The sequence below is a fragment of the Myotis daubentonii genome, chromosome X, assembly GCF_963259705.1.
Source record: "Myotis daubentonii chromosome X, mMyoDau2.1, whole genome shotgun sequence".
NCBI classification, from domain to species: domain Eukaryota; kingdom Metazoa; phylum Chordata; class Mammalia; order Chiroptera; family Vespertilionidae; genus Myotis; species Myotis daubentonii.
In genome coordinates this window covers 64,200,923-64,222,163 of record NC_081861.1, presented here as the reverse complement: position 1 = coordinate 64,222,163, position 21,241 = coordinate 64,200,923, and the positions used below count along the sequence as shown (strand labels likewise).

Here is a 21,241-nt window from a genome sequence, read left to right as displayed (position 1 = left end):
TCGATTAACACATATTTTGTTTGTTATATGTATTGTGCACTGTATTCTTACAATAAAGTAAGCTACAGAACAGAAAACGTTATTAAGAAAATCATAGGTGCTGGGGTCCAACCCCAGCAGGTCCAGGGGTCCCCAAAGGTGTGGACGGAGTCAGCGAAGACTATCCACCCTCTTCCTATGGTGGAGTCCTATCCATCCCGAGTGCAGGGGGGGCTTACCTAAGGGGTCCTTGTTCGGGCGCCAAATCCTGGGGTCCAACCCCAGCAGGTCCAGGGGTCCCCAAAGGTGTGGACGGAGTCAGTGAAGAAGGAATGACATGGAGGCAGCGTTCAGGTGATCATCATAGCCAGGTTCTCTAGCCAGGTTCTATCCAGGTTCTCTAGCTAGGATCTCTTGCCAGGATCTCCAGCCAAGTTCTGTCTAGGATCTCCAGCCAGGTTCTGTAGCCATGTTCTCTCGCTAGGTTCTCCAGCCAGGTTCTGTAGCCAGGTTTGGTCGCCAGGTTCTGTCCAGGTTCTGTTGCCATGTTCTCTCGCTAGGTTTTCCAGCCAGGTTCTGTCCAGGTTCTCCTGCCATGTTCTGTCTAGGTTCTCCAGCCAATTTCTGTAGCCATGTTCTCTCGCTAGGTTCTCCAGCCAGGTTCAGTCGCCAGGTTCTGTAGCCAGGTTCTGTCCAGGATCTTTTGCCATGTTCTCTTGCTAGGTTCTGTCTCTAGGTTCTGTGTGTTGTTGTCTTGTTACATCTGTATTTATTCCAGTTGATTCCAATCCTATCAATCTCTATTCCAAAGGTTAGGGTGTTTCTTATCTCCATTCCAGGGAGTAAAGATTATGTAGCTTAAGCATGATTGTTCATAGTTAAAGTGGTTAACTACCCACCTGGCACTTAGTTAAGGGGTTTTATTCCCTCCCTAACTTCAGGGGAAAGTCCCTACCTGGGGAAACAACCTTTCTCGGAGAGGTGACCTTGGTTAAAACACATAGCGCCAAGAAGGTGAGTAAACATATTAAGAACAGTATGCCATATACGCCAGGTCCCTGAAACATATGCTGTGCAGATGTTTCTTCCCTGCAGCGACTGTCTCAAGCAGCAAGGATGGACCGGCTCCCAGCAGTTCATCAGCTCATTTTGTTCATTATATTGCACAAATGAGTGAGATCCTGTGATATTTATCTTTCTCTGACTGGCTTATTTCACTTAGCATAATGCTCTTCAGGTCCCTTCATGCTACCTCAAAGGGACATGGAGAGCTACATAATATTCCATGGTATAATGTAGTACATCTTTTTTATCTACTCATCTTCTGATGGGCACTTGTGCTGTTCTAAATCTTAACTATTGTAAATTGCACTGCTATGAACATAGAAGTGCATATATTCTTTCTGATCATTGTTTCTGATTTCTTGGGATATATTCCTAGAAGTGAGATTACTGGGTCAAGTTGAAGTTGCATTTTTAAGTTTTTGAGGAAACTCCATACTATTTTCCACAGTGGCTGCACCAGTCTGCATTCCCACCAGCAGTGCATGAAATGTATTTTACTAAACACTGCCTTTATAATTCTCCAAAGTGTGTTTATACATTTTTGAGACACCCTATATATGTTTTAAGTAAGAATAGAAGATAGTCCTATGCCATTTCTGGCATGTTTCTAAGATATTTACTAACCACTTCAGGAATCATGGAACTAGTATAGCAGCACCAATATTCCAGTGCTAATATGTACACATACACACTCGCAGGGACCTGTGCATTTTTCATGCATGAAGATGGATATCTGAAATGCATCTGAATAACTTCTCTGCAAGATAGATTTCGTTTAGGTTATTTTCAATACAAATAGTATAGAGGGTTAAAAGGTCATTTTTAAAATTCATATAATGATGCTCTTCTAAAATCTGTAGTACTGTCAGAGGTTGTTAGGCCTGATGCCAGCTGCCCCGTATAAAGTAACCTGTGAGAGCTGTCTCAAACCCCTTTGTCCCACTGGCTGCAATTCAGAATTTGAATTCTCACCTGTAATTGGAGTTACTCTTCAGACTCCTGGGGGAGCACTGGTGCCCTAGCCCTGCATAGTATGTTACCATTTCAAAGTGCTTTTACATACATCATCTCATCAGATCTTCACAACAACTCTAGGTTGAAGGTACTGTTATACAGCTTTTGTAGCTTAGAGAAAGCCAATTCTCAGTGAGGTTAATTTACTCACCTAAGGGCATGTGAGTCTCAAAAAGGCTGAAACTTGAACAGTGCACTTTCCATGGCATCCAAGCTTCTTTAAAAATTGAGCACATCCAGAAGCATCTATTCAAATGGGACTGCAATTGGGGAACAGAGATCAGGGGAGAAGTAACATAGTATCCTATTAGCACTGGAGAACCAGAGAAAGAATTGCTTTCTCAGACTCACGAGCTGTCATCCAGGGCAGAGCAGACCCTGAGTTATGGAAATTTTTATGTGAGAGGAAGGAAACAGGGCTTGAAGAGCAGATTCAAGTTTAAAAAAACAACAAACAGTTGTCAACTCAGAATGGAAAAGAAACATTAGGAAATATATGCTCATTAAATATAGCCAGTATTCCTACGATATTTCACTCACACAGAAAATAACTTTTAATTAGAAATAGACACTTCATTTCTTTTATTTTATTCTGCTCTGTTTCCATCATTTAGATGAGCACCAGCTATATATAAACACTAGAGGCCTGATGCATGAAATTCGTGCATGCAGGGGGAGGTTACCTCAGACCAACCTGCACCCTCTCCAATCTGGGAGCCCTCAGGGGATGTCCTACTGACGTCTTAGGCCCACTCCCTGTGGTTCTCTACTCTCTGCAGGGCCTGCCTGCTCAATGCCAGGGCAATGGGCAAGCAGGTCCTGCTGTCTGCTGTCTGCGGGGCACGCTTGCCAGCTCTCTGTTGGTGGGACTGAAAGGACTGGAGGACTCCTGGGGGTGGGCCCGTTTGTGCCGATGGCCTGCTGCTCCCCCGGCAGGGCTAAGGGGACTGGGTGCTGCCATCTTTGTGATACAGTGATGGTCAATTTGCATATTTCCTCTTTATTAGATAGGATGTTAGAAAGATGTACTCTGTGAGTGTGTGTATGGATCTTGGATTGCGTGTTTTGTTTTTGGAATTATAGTTAGAATATTAGAGGGGGTTATAGTAAATTTTACATGTGCTGTTTTCTTGGAAAGAGCTCTAAATTTCTCTGTCTGGCCTATCCTTACCACAGAGAGTTTATGCCTTTGAATTCTTTACTTTTGATAAAACATTGCTTTTAATTGCATTTCCTTTTTTTATTTCTCCTACAAAATAACTCTGCAGTGTGGCTCTGTAACATCTTCTTTATCCATTTTTGCAAATGAAATTCATTTCCCATAGGTCCCACATAAATAAGTCAAATGTAATTGTTTAATTACAAATTGTAACTTCTCCTTATCCCAGGTGCTTATGTAGCCCATTGCTTTGGAATAACTTTCTTTCCTCTTATTCTTTTTCAATGTATTGTTCAAGGGACACCTCAGTGTTGAAAGACTGACACTCAACCAGTTCATTTCCCACCACTGAAGAAGCATAATGCCTCCTGCTTATTTTGGCCTCATTTCTTTTCTTTGGAGATATGTGTTAGAAAACAACCTGCTGTATTTTTCACAGTTGCAGATAAACTAACCCTGTTTTCAATATATTTCATGTTGTCATTTTATTTCTCTTCTGGAAAGAAATGAAATTTTGTATTCTTGTTAAAAGAACAGAAGATCAGTCTGTGCCTGAATTCTGATTCTAATTATGTTTCCAATTCCATCTGGTCATTTCTATGAAATACTTCAGAGTGGGTGACTTGATTTTTTTTTAAACTTTTCCACTTCTCAACTTGCAAAGTAGGTAGAATAATGTTACCCTATATGCATCTCAGTGGTATATGAAAAATAGTGAGAATTACTATTAGTTAGCATAACTAAAATTTCCTACATATTAGAGGAGGTCCATATTGTTTATATTACTTACTAGGGGCCCTCGGCCTGGCCTATGCCTTCTCCCAATCCAGGACCCCTCAGGGGATATTGGACTGCCTGTTTCAGCCCGATCCTCACAGACCAGCGTGAGGGACCCCACCAGGCATGCCTCTAGTATGCATATAAGATCTTTGGTTAATCTCTTCCCACCCTCGCCCCTCCCCACTTCCCTCTGAGATTCATCAGTCTGTTCCATGTTTCCATGCCTGTGCACTTAGCATCTGCCCCCTGGTGGTGCGCATCATAGCTCCAAGCTGAACGGTCCAATGGTTGCTTAGGCAATATATATATATATATATATATATATATATATATATATATATATATTTTAGAGGCCTGTTGCATGAAAATTTATGCAACAGTAGGCCTTCTTTCCCCCTGCTTCTGGCACCCGGGACCTGGGCTGGCTTCCATATGCCCGCCCCCCCAACAGGCACTCAGGCCTCGGGCTGATTTCCCTTGGGCCCCGGCTTCATCAGGAAGGAAGTCCGGAATGATATCTGGAAGATGTCCAGTCTAATTAGCATATTACCCTTTTATTATTATAGATAAATAAAGTTGAAATTTTCATCTACATGTGCAAAATCAAGTGAATTAATAAGTCCAATTAAATACCTCATAAAGTTCAATGTAGCATTTTGTAGTTAAGAAATCATTTTCACATTTATTATATTTTAAAATAATTTCATTAACTTAGGCATTTCACACGAACCCATATCCTTGCCCTCCAAACATATTCATGTACAACTCACAGATTTGTACAACTCAGAGATTTTTTTCATAATAGGCTCAGGTAATTAAAGCAAAGGTGAATTGTTTGGATAATATCTTCATTTTTCCATTTCAGATTGCATGAGTGCACACAGACTTAAAGCACTGTTTTTCTTTTCATTTAAGCTATACTTTTGTCAAATGCAGCCTACTTAAATTCAGTCTACTTTGCATCTTTATAGTAGTTTACCTTCTATCCTTAATTTGATGTGAATCAATCAATTTTTTTGTTAATCCTCACCCAAATACATTGTTTCCATTGATTTTAGAGAGAGTGGAAGGGAGGAGGGAAGGAGAGAGAGAGAGAGAGAGAGAGAGAGAGAGAGAGAGAGAGAGAGATGTGAGAGAGACATCAATTGGTTGCCTCCCGCACACACACTCTGACCAGAGCCAGGGGTTGAACCTGAAATCCAGGTACATGCCCTTGACTGGGAATCAAATCTAAAACCCTTTGGTGTGTGGGCTGATACTCTAGCCATTGAGCAATACGGGCCAGGACAGAGTTATTTGCTGTATGGAAATTTTCCAATCACTGGTTTCCTGGTTTTTCCTTACAAGATCCTTCCCAATGCTGCAATAGCAGTGCAATGGTCAGTTAGAATGCCTTCAGCTTTAAGTAACAGAAAACCTAGACAAAAGTGGGATAAGCAATGAAGACATTTAGCCTCCTATTTAAAAAAGTTCAGAGTAGACATATCCTCCATAGGTCATTATATTGCCTCAGTGACATCATCAAGGTCTCAGGATCTTTCCATTACTTTGTTCTAGCTTAGTCTTCGGGCTATTTTTCTTCATGGTCACAAGATGGTTATCCCAAAATACTCGATGTCTAGTGGAATATGAGGCAGGTTATTTTTTTTCCTTATAACTCTTTTTAAGAAGAAAAATTTCTTTATCATATGCCTCCATCCGATCTTTGTTTATGTTTCATTAGGCAAAAATGAATCACATGCCCGCCTATAAATCTAACACTGACCAGTTAGATCACTGCACAGTTGACTCTTGAACAACACAGGTTCCAACTGCGCAGGTCCACTTATACAAGGATTTTTAAAAATAAGTACTGTACGTGTATTTTCTCTTCCTTATGTTTTTTTAAAATATTGTTTTATTGATTTCAGAGAGGAAAGGAGAGGTAGAGATAGAAACATCAAAGATGAGAGAGAATCACTGATCGATTGCCTCCTGCATACCCCACACTGGGGATCAAGCCCGCAATCCAGGCATGTGCCCTGACTGGGAATCACACCGTGACCTCTTGGTTCCTAGGTCAGCGCTCAACCACTGAGCCAGGCCGGCCGGGCCCTTATGTGCTGGGAGCTGGTCCATCCTTGCTGCTTGAGACAGTCGCTGCAGGGAAGAAATATCTGCACAGCATATGTTTCAGGGACCTGGCGTATATGGCATACTGTTCTTAATATGTTTACTCACCTTCTTGGCACTATGTGTTTTAACCAAGGTCACCTCTCCGAGAAAGGTTGTTTCCCCAGTTAGGGATTTTCCCCTGAAGTTAGGGAGGCAATAAAACCCCTTAACTAAGTGCCAGGCGGGTAGTTAACCACTTTAACTACAAACAATCATGCTTAAGCTACATAATCTTTACCCCCTGGAATGGAGATAAGAAACACCCTAACCTTTGGAATAGAGATTGATAGGATTGGAATCAACTGGAATAAATACAGATGTAACAAGACAACACACAGAACCTAGAGACAGAACCTAGCGAGAGAACATGGCAAAAGATCCTGGACAGAACCTGGCTACAGAACTTGGCTGGAGAACCTAGACAGAACCTGGCTACAGAACCTGGTGACCGAACCTGGCTGGAGAACCTAGCAAGAGAACATGGATACAGAAATTGGCTGGAGAACCTAGACAGAACATGGCAGAAGAACCTAGCTACAGAACCTGGCTGGAGAACCTAGCGAGAGAACATGGCTACAAAACCTGGCTGGAGATCTTAGACAGAACTTGGCTGGAGATCCTGGCTGGAGATCCTGGCTAGAGATCCTTGCTAGAGAACCTGGATAGAACCTGGCTAGAACCTGGCTAGAGAACCTGGCTATGATGATCACCTGAACGCTGCCTCCATGTCATTCCTTCTTCACTGACTCCGTCCACACCTTTGGGGACCCCTGGACCTGCTGGGGTTGGACCCCAGCAATGAACAAAATAGATCCAGAGACATAGAAGCATGGAACAGACTGATGAATTTCGAGGGAAGGTGGGGTGGGAGTGGGGGGTAGAGATTAACTAGGGAACTTGTATGCATATATGCATAGCCCATGGACACAGACAATAGGGTGGTGAAGGCCTGAGGGGGGCAGGTGAAGGGTGGAGGGGGTCAATGGGGAAAAAGGGGGACATCTGTAATACTTTCAACAATAAAGATAAATTTTAAAAATACATCTTATTTTCAAAATTGAGCTATCAGCTGTTAAAGTATGTATACATTTTGGGGACGCCCTGTATTTTCCAGGTCTTATTAGCTTTATATTTTTAATTTTAGTGAATAAATGTTTTTGTCACTAATTATTAGCCTTCAGTTGGAATGTTTTATTCCCAAATTTGACTTCATTACTGATAAACATCCTCTGAAATCAACACAGTCCAGCTTTTTAGAAGTTTTGTTTACATATAATTTGAATGCTTTTAATTCAGTGGTTTTTAGTATACTCACAGAGTTGTGCAATTATCACCACAATCTAATTGGAGAATATGTTCATTGCCCCAAAAGAAACCCCATACCTTTTAGCAGACACTCTCTACTCCCTCACACCACCCAGTCAACAACCTAGTATTTGTTTCTAGGTTGCCTACTCTGGACATTTCATATAAATGGAATCATTTAATATGTGCAACTTTGTGACTGGCTTCTTTCAGTTAGCATAATGTTTCCTGGGTCTTCAATGTTGTTTCATGTATTATTACTTCATTCATTTTTGGAGCTATTATGAGTAATATTGCGATGAACATTTATGTGCACACTTTTGTGTGGACATATGTTTTCATTTCTCTTTCAACTCACATACCTAGAAAGGAAATTGCTGGATCAAATAATACTTCTATGTTACTTTTTTGAGGAACTGAAAAACTGTTTTCCACAGTGGTTATACCATTTCACATTCCCACCAGCAATGTATGAGGGTTTCTATGTATCCACATCCTCATCAACACTTGTTGCTGTCTTTCTTTTTTATTATAAACATTCTAGTGGGTGTGGTGTGGTCTCATTGTGATTTGGATTTCAAATTGATTGCATTTCCTGATTACTAATTATTTTGAACATCTTTTCTTGTGCTTATTGTCCATTTGTATATCTATAGAGACATGTCTATTCAGATCCTTTGTCCATTTTTTTCAATTGGGTTATTTGTCTTTTTATCATTTATTTGCAAGATTTCTTTATATATTCTAGAGTTTTTACAAATACATGATTTACAAACACTTTCTCCCATTCTGTGTCCCATTCTTTTCATTTTCTTGATGGTGTCTTTTTACAAACATTTTAATTTTAGATTATGATCAATTTATCTATTTTTTATTCTATTGCTTATACTTAAATATCTTATCTAAGAATCCACTGACTAATCCCATATCACAGCCACTCATTTCACCTAATTAAACCTGTTTTTAAACACAATGGCTTCATTGATATAATTCACATAGCATAAATTCACAATTTAAAGTGTGCAATTCAGTGGTTTCTAGCATATTCAATCCTTTGCCCATTTTTAAACTGGTTTGTTTATTCGAGGGTTGTAAGAGTTCTCTCTCTCTCTCTCTCTCTCTCTCTCTCTCTCTCTCTCCTAGCTACTTATCAGATATATGATTTAGAAACATTTTTTCTTATTTTGTAGGTTGTCTTTTAACTTCCATGATAATATCCCTTTTCACAAAAGTTTTTTTAATTTTGATGAAGTTCAAATTCTCATCTATGTGTCTAAATCAGTCATGGGTGAACTTCTGGGTATGGCCTGAGGCAAAATTCTTCTCCATCTGTAAACCTGTAAAGCAATTTATCTACTTCCAAAATGCAGTGGTGAGACAAGCATAGGATAGACACTCCCATTCCAAAAGGGAAAACTAGGAAGGAAAAAATGGGCCAAAGGTTCCAAGCAAGCCCAAACCCAGCAGGAAAAATTCTGTTAGATTTCAAGGGCTGAGAAGCTCTGTCCTTTGCACTCATGGCTCTGCCCTCAGAGTCATTTTTCTTTCATTTTGTTCCTCTGTCCCTTTCAATCCAGGCTGGCAGCATTTTTGGTGATAAAACCTTTTCAAAAAACTTGCTGGCCTCCCACCCAATTTATAGAGACCCAAGCCATTAGACAAAATGGTTCCCTACAGATACTTTCTAGATATCCCCATCTCTGTCCCTGGCTTCTGCTGAGATGGTTGACTGAACTTAAGTCACATGCCTAATCTCTCAGCAAGTTGTTGTCCAGCCACACGCTTGGCTAGGTTTCCAGAGCACACTCTCCGGGTAAGCAGAGAACCTTCTAAATCAAAACTGTCAGGCTGGTGCCATTATGTTTAAGTTTAGTCCTTATTTTATCTTCATCTTAGGGAGCAAGGAGCAACCAGGTCGAACCTTCCACACGGTGCTTCATCGGTTAAATATCTAAGCTCATTGCTTACAAATTCCACTTTCCTCCCAAAGATAGAACATAATTCAGCCAAAAATCTACCACTTTATTACAAGAATCATGTCTCCTCTGGTGCCCAAAAACCACGTTTATCATTTCCACCTAAGGACTCACCATAAGTACATTTAATGTTCATATTTCTACCAACCATCAAGGCAATCAGTGATTTTTCTATCAAGGACCTCAAATTTCCTCCAGTTTTTACGCATTACTCAATAAAGCCAACTCCACGTTCTTACACATATGTTACAGCAACTCCTCACTCCCTGATACTACGATCTGTATTAGATTCTTAGGTCTGCAATAACAAATTACCGCTAACTGGATGGCTCAGAACAACCAAAATGCATTCTCTCATACTTCAGGAGTCTAGAAATCTGAAACCAGGCTGTTCGCTGGACTATGCTCTCTCAAAAGGCTCTATGGGAGAGTCCATCCTTGTCTCTTCCAGATTTCTACAGTCCTGACAATCTTTGGCATTCCTTAGCTTGTACATGTGTGTCCAATCTATGTGTTCACCATCACATGGCATTCCCCTTTTGTGTGTCTGTCTCTTCACCTCTTCTTAAAGGACACCAGTCTTATTGGATTAAAGGGCAACCCTACCTTGGTATGACCTCATCTTAATCATTACAGTTACAGTAGCCTTATTTCCCACAAATAATGTCACATCCTGTGGTACTGGGGGTATCTGAAACTTATACCTATCTATTTGGTGGACAAAATTCAAAACATGATAAAGTGGGTTGGATTTTCTTTTTGTAGAGTCCTTGGGGTTTTCTAGATATAAGATTATGTTACCTACCCATAGAAATAATTTTTACTTCTTTTCCAATTTTGGACCCTTTTGTTTCTTTGGGTTGGACTAATCGCTCTGGGTAGGACTTCCAATCCAAAGCTGCATAGCAGTGGTGCAAGCACGCATGTCCATGTCTTGTTCCTGATCTTCAGGGGAAAGCTTTCAGGCTTTCACAAGGGATTACAATGTTATCTGTGGGTTTTCCACAGATGACCTTTATCATATTTTGTGTGTGTCTTTTAACAAGTGGGGAAAACAATACAGAAAATATACTACAGCTTCTGTAGAAACTGTGGTATAAAGAGCCCAAGGGACCAAATTGATTATTTTTTCCTAAATTGTGAGTAAACTATAAAAATCCCCTTTGTGCAGACAGAGAGTCTATGCAGTATACTTAAGTTCTAAAACCCATTGCAAATCACGATATTCGGGGAATTGCTGACATGACTTGAACTATACGGGCATCAATGCACATTGTGATACACATTCCTTTCATTTGCTTCATATATGGATGGCTCAGTTTCACTGTCTTCCTCCTCTCACTTTTGTCTGTACCACTTTCATCCTAACTGACATTTAAGCAATTCTGCCCCTTTTATCCATTTTTATATTGAACTTATTTCTAAATTATTTTTATTCTGAGAAATCTTTTCCCTTTACTTTTTCATTTTAAAGAGCTTCTGGTTTATATCAATCTGATGAAATAGAGCTCAATCTTTTGGTTTCAATTATAAAAGTTCTCATGGCTATCTTATTAAAACACAGCTTCTCCACTACAAGGAAGACATTTCATGAGAAAAAAATGGTGATAAAGAGAACAAGAACTCAGGCAAAGTAACTACTCTATTATATCAAATTTTTATCAAATTTGGGTCCTCTGACATTCTACTCTTTACCTGCAAGTGCTTTTAGCATTTTGTTGGTAGTAAAGTCTGTTCATGCAACATATATTACACTCAAATATGTTGTTTTGTTGTTTTTGGATTTTTGCTTCAGCCTTACTTTTTTTTTTTTTTTTTTTGCTACAGAAGTCAGCTTTTATTGAATGCATTACAAAAGGGTTAGTTTAGTCAAAAAGACCAAAGCCCATGTCATATCAGATTCCTCAGATGCTTCTTTCTTTGCTTCCACTTTCTTCTCCTCAGCTGGGGCAGCAATGGTGAAGGGGGCAGGACCTCCTGCTGGTGCAGTACTAGCTGCTGGGGCAGGTCCACCAGCCCCTACATTGCAGATGAGACTCCCAATGTTGACATTGGCCAGAGCCTTTGCAAACAAGCCTGGCCGGAAAGGTTCACAATTTACAGCAGTTGCTTTTTTTAAAAAAAATTGTTTTATTGTTTAAAATATTACAAAGAATAGTACATATGTCTCCTTTTTTTCCTCCCTTGAGCTTCCCCCGGCATCCTCTACCCCCCAGTGTCTTGTGTCCATTGGTTATGCTTATATGCATGCATACAAGTCCTTCGGTTGATCTCTTACCCCTCCCTCCAACCCTCCCTGGCCCTCATGCTGCAGTTTGACAGTCTGTTTGATGCTGCTCTGCCTCTGTATCTATTTTTGTTCATCAGTTTATAATAGTCTTTATTATCCATAAATGAGTAAGAGCATGTGGTATGGTATTTTTCTTTCATTGACTGGCTTATTTCACTTAGCATAATGCTCTCCAGTTCCATCCATACCGTTGCAAATGGTAAGAGTTCCTTCTTTGTTACAGCAGCATAGTATTCCATTGTGTAGATGTACCACAGTTTTCTAATCCATTCATCTTTGATGGGCATTTAGGCTGTTTCCAAATCTTAGCTATGGTAAATTGTGCTGCTATGAACATAGGGATGCATATATCCTTTCTGATTGGTGTTTCTGGTTTCCTGGGATATATTCCTAGAAGTGGGATCACTGGGTCAAATGGGAGTTCCATTTTTAACTTTTTGAGGAAACTCCAAACTGTCTTCCATAGTGGCTGCACCAGTCTGCAGTCCCACCAGCAGTGCACAAGTGTTCCTTTTTCTCCACATCCTCTCCAGCACTTGTCGTTTGTTGATTTGTTGATGATAGCCATTCTGACAGGTGTGAGATGGCACCTCATTGTTGTTTTGATTTGCATCTCTCAGGTGGTTAGTGACTTTGAGCATGTTTTCATATATCTCTTGGCTTTCTGAATGTCCTCTTTTGAAAGGTGTCTATTTAGGTCCTTTGCCCATTTTTTATTGGATTGTTTATCTTCCTTTTGTTAAGTTGTATGAGTTCCCTATAAATGTTGGAGATTAAACCCTTAGAGGTTATAACATTGGCAAATATGTTCTCCCATGCAGTGGGGTTTCTTGTCGTTTTGTTGATGGTTTCTTTTACTGTGCAGAAGCTTTTTATTTTGATGTAGTCCCATTTGTTTATTTTCTCTTTAGTTTCCATTGTCCTAGGAGCTGTATCGGTGAAGAAATTGCTTCGGCATATGTCTGAGACTTTGTTGCCTTTGGATTCCTCTAGTATTTTTATGGTTTTCCATCTTACATTTAAGTCCTTTATCCATTTTGAGTTTATTTTTGTGTATGGTGTAAGTTGGTGGTCTAGTTTCCTTTTTTTTTTTTTTTTTGCATGTATCTGTCCAATTTTCCCAACACCATTTATTGACAAGACTTTCTTGACTCCATTGTATGTTTTTGCTTCCTTTGTCAAATATTAATTGAGCATACTGGTTCGGGTCGATTTCTGGGTTCTCTATTCTATTCCCTTGATCTATATGTCTGTTCTTGTGCCAGTACCAGGCAATTTTGAGAACAGTGGCTTTGTAATACAGCTTGATATCTGGTGTTGAGATCCCACCTACTTTGTTCTTCTTTCTCAGGATCGCTGCAGCTATTCGGGGTCTTTTTTTATTCCATATGAATATTTGGAGAGTTCATTCTAGGTCTGTGAAATATGCCATTGGTATTTTAATGGGGAGTGCATTGAATTTATAGATTGCTTTGGGTAGTATGGACATTTTAATGATGTTTATTCTACCAATCCATGAACATGGTATGTGCTTTAATGAGGGCATTGATCTTATCCTCCGTCACTTCATCCTCACACAGGATAAGGGCCGAGTAGATGCAGGGGAGCTCTGAGACTGAGGCCGTGGTGAGGCTGAGTGCTGGGCGAGCGCTGCCGGGAGCGGTGCTAGTCGCCGGATGAATTGAGGGCCTCACCCCAACATGGCCTTAGCTTCCTCGGAAGAACCAAGCACCTTATTGGCAGCTGGGGAAAGGGCAGCCTTACATTCTTTTAATTGTTTCTTTTATTTCTTATTCATTGCAATCTACATGCACTTAGTGCAGTGATGGCGAACCTTTTGAGCTCGGCATATCAGCATTTTGAAAAACCCTAACTTAACTCTGGTGCCGTGTCACATATAGAAATTTTTTTATATTTGCAACCATAGTAAAACAAAGACTTATATTTTTGATATTTATTTTATATATTTAAATGCCATTTAACAAAGAAAAATCAACCAAAAAAATGAGTTCACGTGTCACCTCTGACACGCGTGTCATAGGTTCGCCATCACTGACTTAGTGAAAACCTAAAACTTGACTACCTTTTGTTTGTCTCTCCCTTTCTATTTATTCTTAGAATAACCCACTTTCATTATAAGTTGACCAAGATGAAGATGATCTCTTTTCTGACCATTTTTCTGACCTTATAAAAGATTGGATTGAAGAGCAGTTGAGGGGCTGAGTGAAAAAGGGGCAGAAATTAAGAAGGACAAATTGGTAGCCTGGCCAGTGTGGCTCAATTGGTTGGAGCATCCTCCCTGCACTGAGTGGTCTCTGGTTCCATTCCTGGCCAGCTCACATGCCCGGGTTGTGGGTTCAATCCCTGGTTGGGGTGGGCTGGGGAGGCAGCTGATCAATGTTTTTCTCTTGCATAGATGTTTCTCTCTCTCTCTTCCTCTCCCTTCTTGTCTCTCACTCCAAAAAAGTAGAAATTTCCAGTTATAAAAACAGTCATGGGGATGTAAAGTACATATAGGAAATGTAGGCAATAATACTGTAGTAACTATGCATGGTGTGTGAGATGGGTATCTGACTTATTGAGGTGATTACTTCATAAATGCCTAATCACTATGTTGTACACCCGAAACTAATATAATATTTTATGTCAATTGTAACTGAAAAATAAAAACAACTTAAAATACTGGAATGCTTGTTTTTGACTGATATTCTACATTTTAATTCATTCATCATTGGTTTTTTTTATACTGATGCTAACCACCGTTTCAAACTTTTAATAGGGATTTTCTTCCATTAAGCAAATTCTCTTTTTAAAAATCCTCACCTGAAGATATTTTTCCATTGATTTTTAGAGAGAGTAGAAGAGAGAGGAAAAGACAGAGAGAAACATTGATATGAGAGAAACACATCTATTGGTTGCCTCCCGCAAGCGCCCCGACCAGGGCCCGGGCTAGGGAGGAACCTGCAACCGAGTTCAGAATAAAACCAAGGACCCTTTAGTCTGCAGGCCGACACTCTATCCACTGAGCCAACCTGAATAAGGCTAAGAATTTTTTTTTTTTTTGCTGATAATACTCTTGGTGCTCCATGACTTAAAGGGCATATTTCATTTAATTTCTTTTATTTTTTTATATCTTTGTTACTCTAAAATTATATTCCACTCACCATTTGCTTCCTTATTTATCATCAATAGCAATAATTTTAATTTTATTTTCTGTAGAGTACATACTGCATTTTCAGGCTTCAGGAACTTACATTGATTGACTTTAGAAATGACACATCTTGAACAGAAAATATATGAAGCCAGAAAGTGCTAGTAAGTATTAGTATTAGCATTAACTAATCAGCATGTTAATTTTGGTTAAATTTGTCTAGGCAGCAGCACTTATATTAAATCCTTCTCCAAAAGGTACCAGAAGGAACCTAACCTTTACATGATATCCACCAATGTGTGAGTGTATACGTGGGCCTTTTGTGCCTTATCAAAATTGTTTCATACAAACTGTACACAGTGGAAGTTATTATTTGGAATATCTATTGCCTAAACTGGCATAGCCTCAAAATCTATGGGATCTAGCAATATGCAAAGAAAAATCAGCTAATCAATATATTGTAAAATGTGTCAAATACCCAACTCTTTGGAGACATCCATATGCTTAGAACTGTGGTAAAAAGACCCTATTAATTGACCATAAACTTCTCTTTCCATCAAAATGCATAATGTGAAGACACACATAGCAGGCTAATATATGTGACACTCCTTTGTGTGCCTGCGCAATCTGATACCCATGTTTGACTCCAGCCCTCGTCTAAGAGCAAGACAACTCATATGTTGACTGCTACACACTTCACCTGTCTGTTGCTGCTCTTTCTCAGACAATGGTAGTCATACTTCACTGTTGCAAGTTATACTCCAGGAAATCCATGTTCCTGTAGCCTCTCTTGTTTCTTGTTGCCAGCTTCAGCTGCGAGCTAGACTCTGAAATTTATTCACGGTCACGACTAGACCTATGGAGTTTCAAGAAACATCATAGAGCTTCTGTGCCCATCTCCAAGAATTTGGAAATCTTCAGCCGCAAAGGAAGTCCAAGTGAAAGTGCAAGATAGTTTTCTACAGTATGCTCATGTACTTTTGAGGAGATCACCTTTTCATACCGTTTTCCCCCCTCTATCTTCCTAAAAGATGTAGGATCCTCCTAGTTTAGGCAGATTCAGGTCACATCTAAGCCTTGTCCTTTCCTGATTATTCATGAATAAATCATTCTCAAACTAAAGGAAAAAGTCACACAGTCTTGCTACAGCATTAAATTTGTAATCACACAAGACAAGTCATGAAATTCCGGATTACAGTTCCCACAGTAACCTTGCTCTTCCCCTACAGTGTATGCCCTACCTACAACACCGTCTTTATATTTAAAATACTTTCCTTACACTGTATTCCATCTCTTATTAGCATCTTGCAAAAGCTGTCTAATTAGGTATTATTCATTCATCTTACCATATGAACAATGATTTCTTAACTTCTGAAATCAAACTATAATTAAATAAATCAAAATAGCTAATGGGCATTCTAGCTAGAACAGAAAATCAGCTTCATGTTGTGAGCAATTCCATAAATAAAACTTGTATTTCCTAATTTAGCCATTAGTTGTCATCTACTTTTTAAAAAAAATCTATTATTGAAAGTATTACATATGTCCCCTTTCTCCCCTATTGACCTCCTCTAGCCTGCCCCCCACCCTTACCCCAGGCCTTTACCACCCTATTGTCTGTGTCCATGGGTTATGCATATATGCATACAAGTTCTTTGGTTGGTCTCTTCCCACCACCCACACCCTCCTTCCCTCCGAGATTTCACAGTCTGTTCCATGCTTATCCTGAGGGGGGAGCAAACTTATAACCCAATGAAAGTGGATTCTCTTTTATGTTTGAAGTATTTTGTGACATCAGAAAATAGCTATTCCATGTTTAGAATTTTTCCAGAAGACTACATGTGTAGCATATTGCAATTTTAGTTTTGGTTGTAAACAATTGCACCTAACCTGATCATATTAACTGAACTATTAAATATAAGGTATGACCTTAATTCAGATGGGAGTATGACTATATAATAATATCTGGTTGTTAGGTATTCGATAGAAAACTAACTGATCTTTAGTTTTCTGGATTGTTACCTGGAATAATGTTTAAGTTTTGCTAATCTCATTAAGCCTTCTTCAACTTCCTGGACTCAATCTTGTCTCTGTTCTGATTAACTTATGCAACCTGTTTTCTCATCAAAATTGAACCCAAATCCCTGAGTTTCTGGCCTTAGTTTTTTATAATGACCTTTGCTTTGTTACTTATAACTTCTCTGCAAGACACTTGGGATGTCTCCATCAACCCCTCCCAGGTAAGCAATCACCACATTTTGAATCTCTTCCACAGTGGGGGTGGATGTGGCCCTTTCTCCACAGTCACCACTCCCCTTCACGCTCTCATCACCGCATACCTAGATTACCACAAGATCTCCATAAAGAGAAGTTTTCCTGTCTACGGACAGTTAAAATCCACCCCGAGTATGATTACCTGATAAAATACAAGATGTCCAGTTAAATTTAAATTTCAGATAAACATCAAATAATTCTTGTCTAAGAATGTCCCAACTACTGCATGAGATGTATTTATACTAAAAATTGTTCATTATATGAAATTCAAATTTGCACTGGAGTCATGTATTTATATTTGCTAAACCTGGCAAATCAATGAGCTGGGAATTTGTCCCTATTGTACCACAAATGGTAAGGATCTTTCCTCTCCACAGAAATCCAGATGTAGTAATGACTTAAGGGTGAGCAGAGGAGACAGGAGCCTCTGAAGTGATGTGAAAACTATCCACTACCTCATGACCTTTGCATCTGACAAGGAAGTGCTAGTAGCACCATAAAGCTAGACTGCCCACAGGGTAGGGAAGTATGTCATTATCTACCTTTTTGCAATTCGAGGAGCTTTTAGAAATCTTACCTACACAGTCTGCTTCCAGTCTCCTCTCCACACATCCTCTTTGACAATGCAAATATTTCTGGGTGAGTTATACCTGAAAGAATATACTTCTAAGGGGGAGAACATAACATTTAGAGCAGCGGTTCTCAACCTGTGGGTCGCGACCCTTTTGGGGGTTGAATGACCCTTTCACAGGGGTCGCCTAAGACCATCGGAAAACACATATATAATTACATATTGTTTTGTGATTAATCACTATGCTTTAATTATGTTCAATTTGTAACAATGAAATTGGGGGTCACCACAACATGAGGAACTGTATTAAAGGGTCGCGGCATTAGGAAGGTTGAGAACCACTGATTTAGAGGATACTTTTTATCATGTGCTTCCCTATTAGGACAAAAGTGCAAGGAAGCAGTACAGCATGGGACACTAGAGGTTGGGAGGCAGGGTAACTGCAAAGTACGAAAGGGAAGAGTGAGTTAAGCCACACAAAAACTTCACCTGCTCACAAATAGGCCTAAGCTCTGGTCCTGTCATAAAGCCACGTCAAAAAGTACAGAAGGTTATCTCATGAAAGGCAGTACTGCATAGCAATAAAGGGTGCAGACCCTAGAACCACCCTGCTTGGGATTCAATCTCAAATCTGCCTCTTAAAATGAGGACATCAGTACCTATGTCACGGGGTTTTCTGAGTGTTCATGACATGAGAAATGTAAAGTAATTATAAGAGTTCCTGGAACATAGAAAGTGTGATATATGTTGGTAGCTGTGTTGCTATTGTCATTACCAAGAAACTTTTGAAAACTCATTGCATTTATCCTTGGTATCTATTTTTTCTAATTATTGATTTCATGAGGATACACATTCCTCTAATTTATGTAACAGACTAAAAGGCCTTGTAATCACTTTACTGTGCAAAAAGAATAGTGCCAGGGAAGTGATTTACCTCCAGTATCACCGTCAGAGCATTTCATTCCCCTCACCAACCACCCTGACCATGGCAGAGGTAGACTTGTGAACACTTGTGCTGGCACAGTCTCCCAAACTAGTCCCTTTTCTATAATTAAAAGCCAGTGTGTTGGCATGACTGTTATAAAACTATAATGAAAAGACTGTGAAGGAATCCATTGGAAAGCATCTCCTTTAGGTATAAAGAGGAGATAATGAAAAGTCAGAGCTCCTTATCTATAGTCTCTGCAGCAAGCAAAGGCACATACTCTGGCTCCCTTTGTTATCAAAAGCCTGCTTCCCTTCCTGCAATATATTCTGGCCCTGCCCTCAATGCACAGCATCTCCTCCCCTGGCCATTGTGTTCCCCTCTCCTGTCTTTGCTGTTAAACTTGCACGGGCATCAGCCTCCAGGAAACACATTCAAAGTCACTACACAAACGTGGATATATATGAAAATGAAATGCAAAGACAAGAAAGGAAAGACAAATATATCATTATGTGTTCTTTTGATTATAGCCTTACTCAGTAAAGTGGTCACGGTTTATGTTCATGGCTGTATGAGATGATGCTCAATGCTTTAAAAGGAGAGAGAGGAGAGAGAGAGAGAGAGAGAGAGAGAGAGAGAGAGAGAGAGAGAGAGAGAGAGAGAGGAACAGGATAGCAGAAAAAATTTAAAAATTTTTAAATTTTTAAAACACTTGCTTTAGAACCATATCGGCATTTTCTTTGGAGTCATCTTGATGTATTGATCTTTAGGATAGAAGTTCAGATGCTAAAGCATAGTTACAATATGCACCACTGATATTTTTTCTTAGGAAAGAAAGATTATGTCAGAAAACACGAATCCTTTGGAGAAATAGTAAAGAATTCAGATGAACATTTGCTGTTCTAGAGTGTAGCTGCACTATGCAGAAGGCACACCAAGCAGCATGCTCTTTAAAATCACCGTGCTTGTCTGCACTGTCATTGACATGGCAACAGTCCATGAAGAGCTCCCGGAAAAATATAAATTTAATATCTTAACCTGCCACTATCTCAGGACTAGGGCCCTGGGAGTGACAGCTGTAATATTTCAGGAAAAATACTCATCAGATTTTACTTCCGAATTCCATCCTGCTTCTATATTGAATCTCCTATTTGGGATAGAACTGTCTCTGGTTAAATCAAGAGTTGAGAGGCCAGGCTCCAATTTATTTTCTGCTCAATGCATGTCTTCTTGCACATCTTTGGTCTACTTATATAGCTTCACCATATTTCATCAGTCTACTGATCCATAAAGAAGCCATAACAGTGCCTATTCCTCAGTTGTATTTGGAGGTTAATTTCCTGGGGTGCTTGTGCAAAAAAAAAAAAAATGGTATTATGATTTCCATCTTCACTAGTCCCAAACTATACAATGACACTTTCTGGTATGCTGTCGACTCTCCAATTCAGTCATGATAATATGTCTCCCAAGTTGGCACTAGAGAGAGATGAAAATTGAAAAGGACTCCAAATCACAACACATACCCTGCTCACATGAAACATAATTTCTTCTTATTTTATAACCTACCTACCTTTCATCTCAGCCTTATTATCCTTCCTTTCCCCAAAGACTGGATATTCTATATCCTATCTCCATGCTGCACTGGTCATTCTGCCTACCAAAATACAAGGCAGGTTGTAAATTTCTTCTGTAATTCCACACTGTATGGTACCTACAGGTCTCTTCAACTTCACCTCATATGTATGGTTTCCACCTGCTGCTCCTTCTTAAACTTTGATTGCTACAATACAATAGGACGGTGGTTCTCAACCTTGGCTGCACATTAGAATCACCTGGGAATCTTTTTAAAATCCTGATTTCTGGGCCTCATCCTCCGGAAATTCTGTTTCTTTGTTACTAATGTTGTGGCCCCACCCCCTAACAAAGAAACAGAATTTCTGGAGGATGAGGCCCAGAAATCAGGATTTTAAAAAAAGATTCCCAGGTGATTCTAATGTGCAGCCAAGGTTGAGAACCACTGCAATAGGACCTCAAAGCTCCATCAACAAAGATCTAAGATTTTTCAGGTTTCAGGGTCTAGAAATCCCCTATCCCATAAACCCCGTTTCAGTAAAGAAGCCTATCTGCACAGCTTGTTCATTGAAAGTCAATGATGTATTTATTAAACATCTACTTTCTGAACACTGTGTTGCCTGAAAGGCACTCATAAAGCTTTTGCAAGAGAATAAGTGACAGTCATAACTGCCCAGGCTAATGAATGATTATAAGTTTCATATGCATTGTAAGAAAATTATGTTAATATATTCACATGTATATCACGTGTATTTTAAGGTATTAAAGACTTTTTGAAAAATATAGATGTTCTACTCCAGAACTGTTGCCTAAAAAGGAACGAAAGTGAGTTTCTTAGGAATCTGGGATCTTACTGCTTATCCAGACTTTCTACCGATCTTGTTTCTACTTAAAAACCAAAACCAGCCAATCTGCCTCTAGAGTTACCTGCTGCCTTTAGTTCCTGAGCCTTCCTGGTGTGTTATATAAGTTTACGTCTTCCTTCTGCAAATATTTAAGTTTTATCTCTTCGTACTCTGTTACATA

General features: G+C 39.5%; 2 long non-coding RNA genes across 2 annotated transcripts in view; one reads left to right on the top strand and one right to left on the bottom strand.

Annotated features, from left to right (window-relative positions):
* The first annotated feature begins 491 nt into the window (after positions 1 to 491).
* LOC132224158 (uncharacterized) overlaps positions 492 to 21,241 on the top strand; it is a 413,311-nt gene continuing 392,561 nt past the window's right edge. Inside the window, exons 1-2 of the long non-coding RNA XR_009450609.1 lie at positions 492 to 613; positions 666 to 715. This is a non-coding gene — a long non-coding RNA (uncharacterized LOC132224158). The remainder of the gene's footprint in view (positions 614 to 665; positions 716 to 21,241) is intronic.
* On the bottom strand, positions 6,403 to 6,830 carry LOC132224437 (uncharacterized). The gene is made up of 3 exons (XR_009450680.1): positions 6,810 to 6,830; positions 6,669 to 6,681; positions 6,403 to 6,579 (listed from the first exon to the last, which is right to left on the bottom strand). It is a non-coding gene; the product is annotated as an uncharacterized LOC132224437 (long non-coding RNA).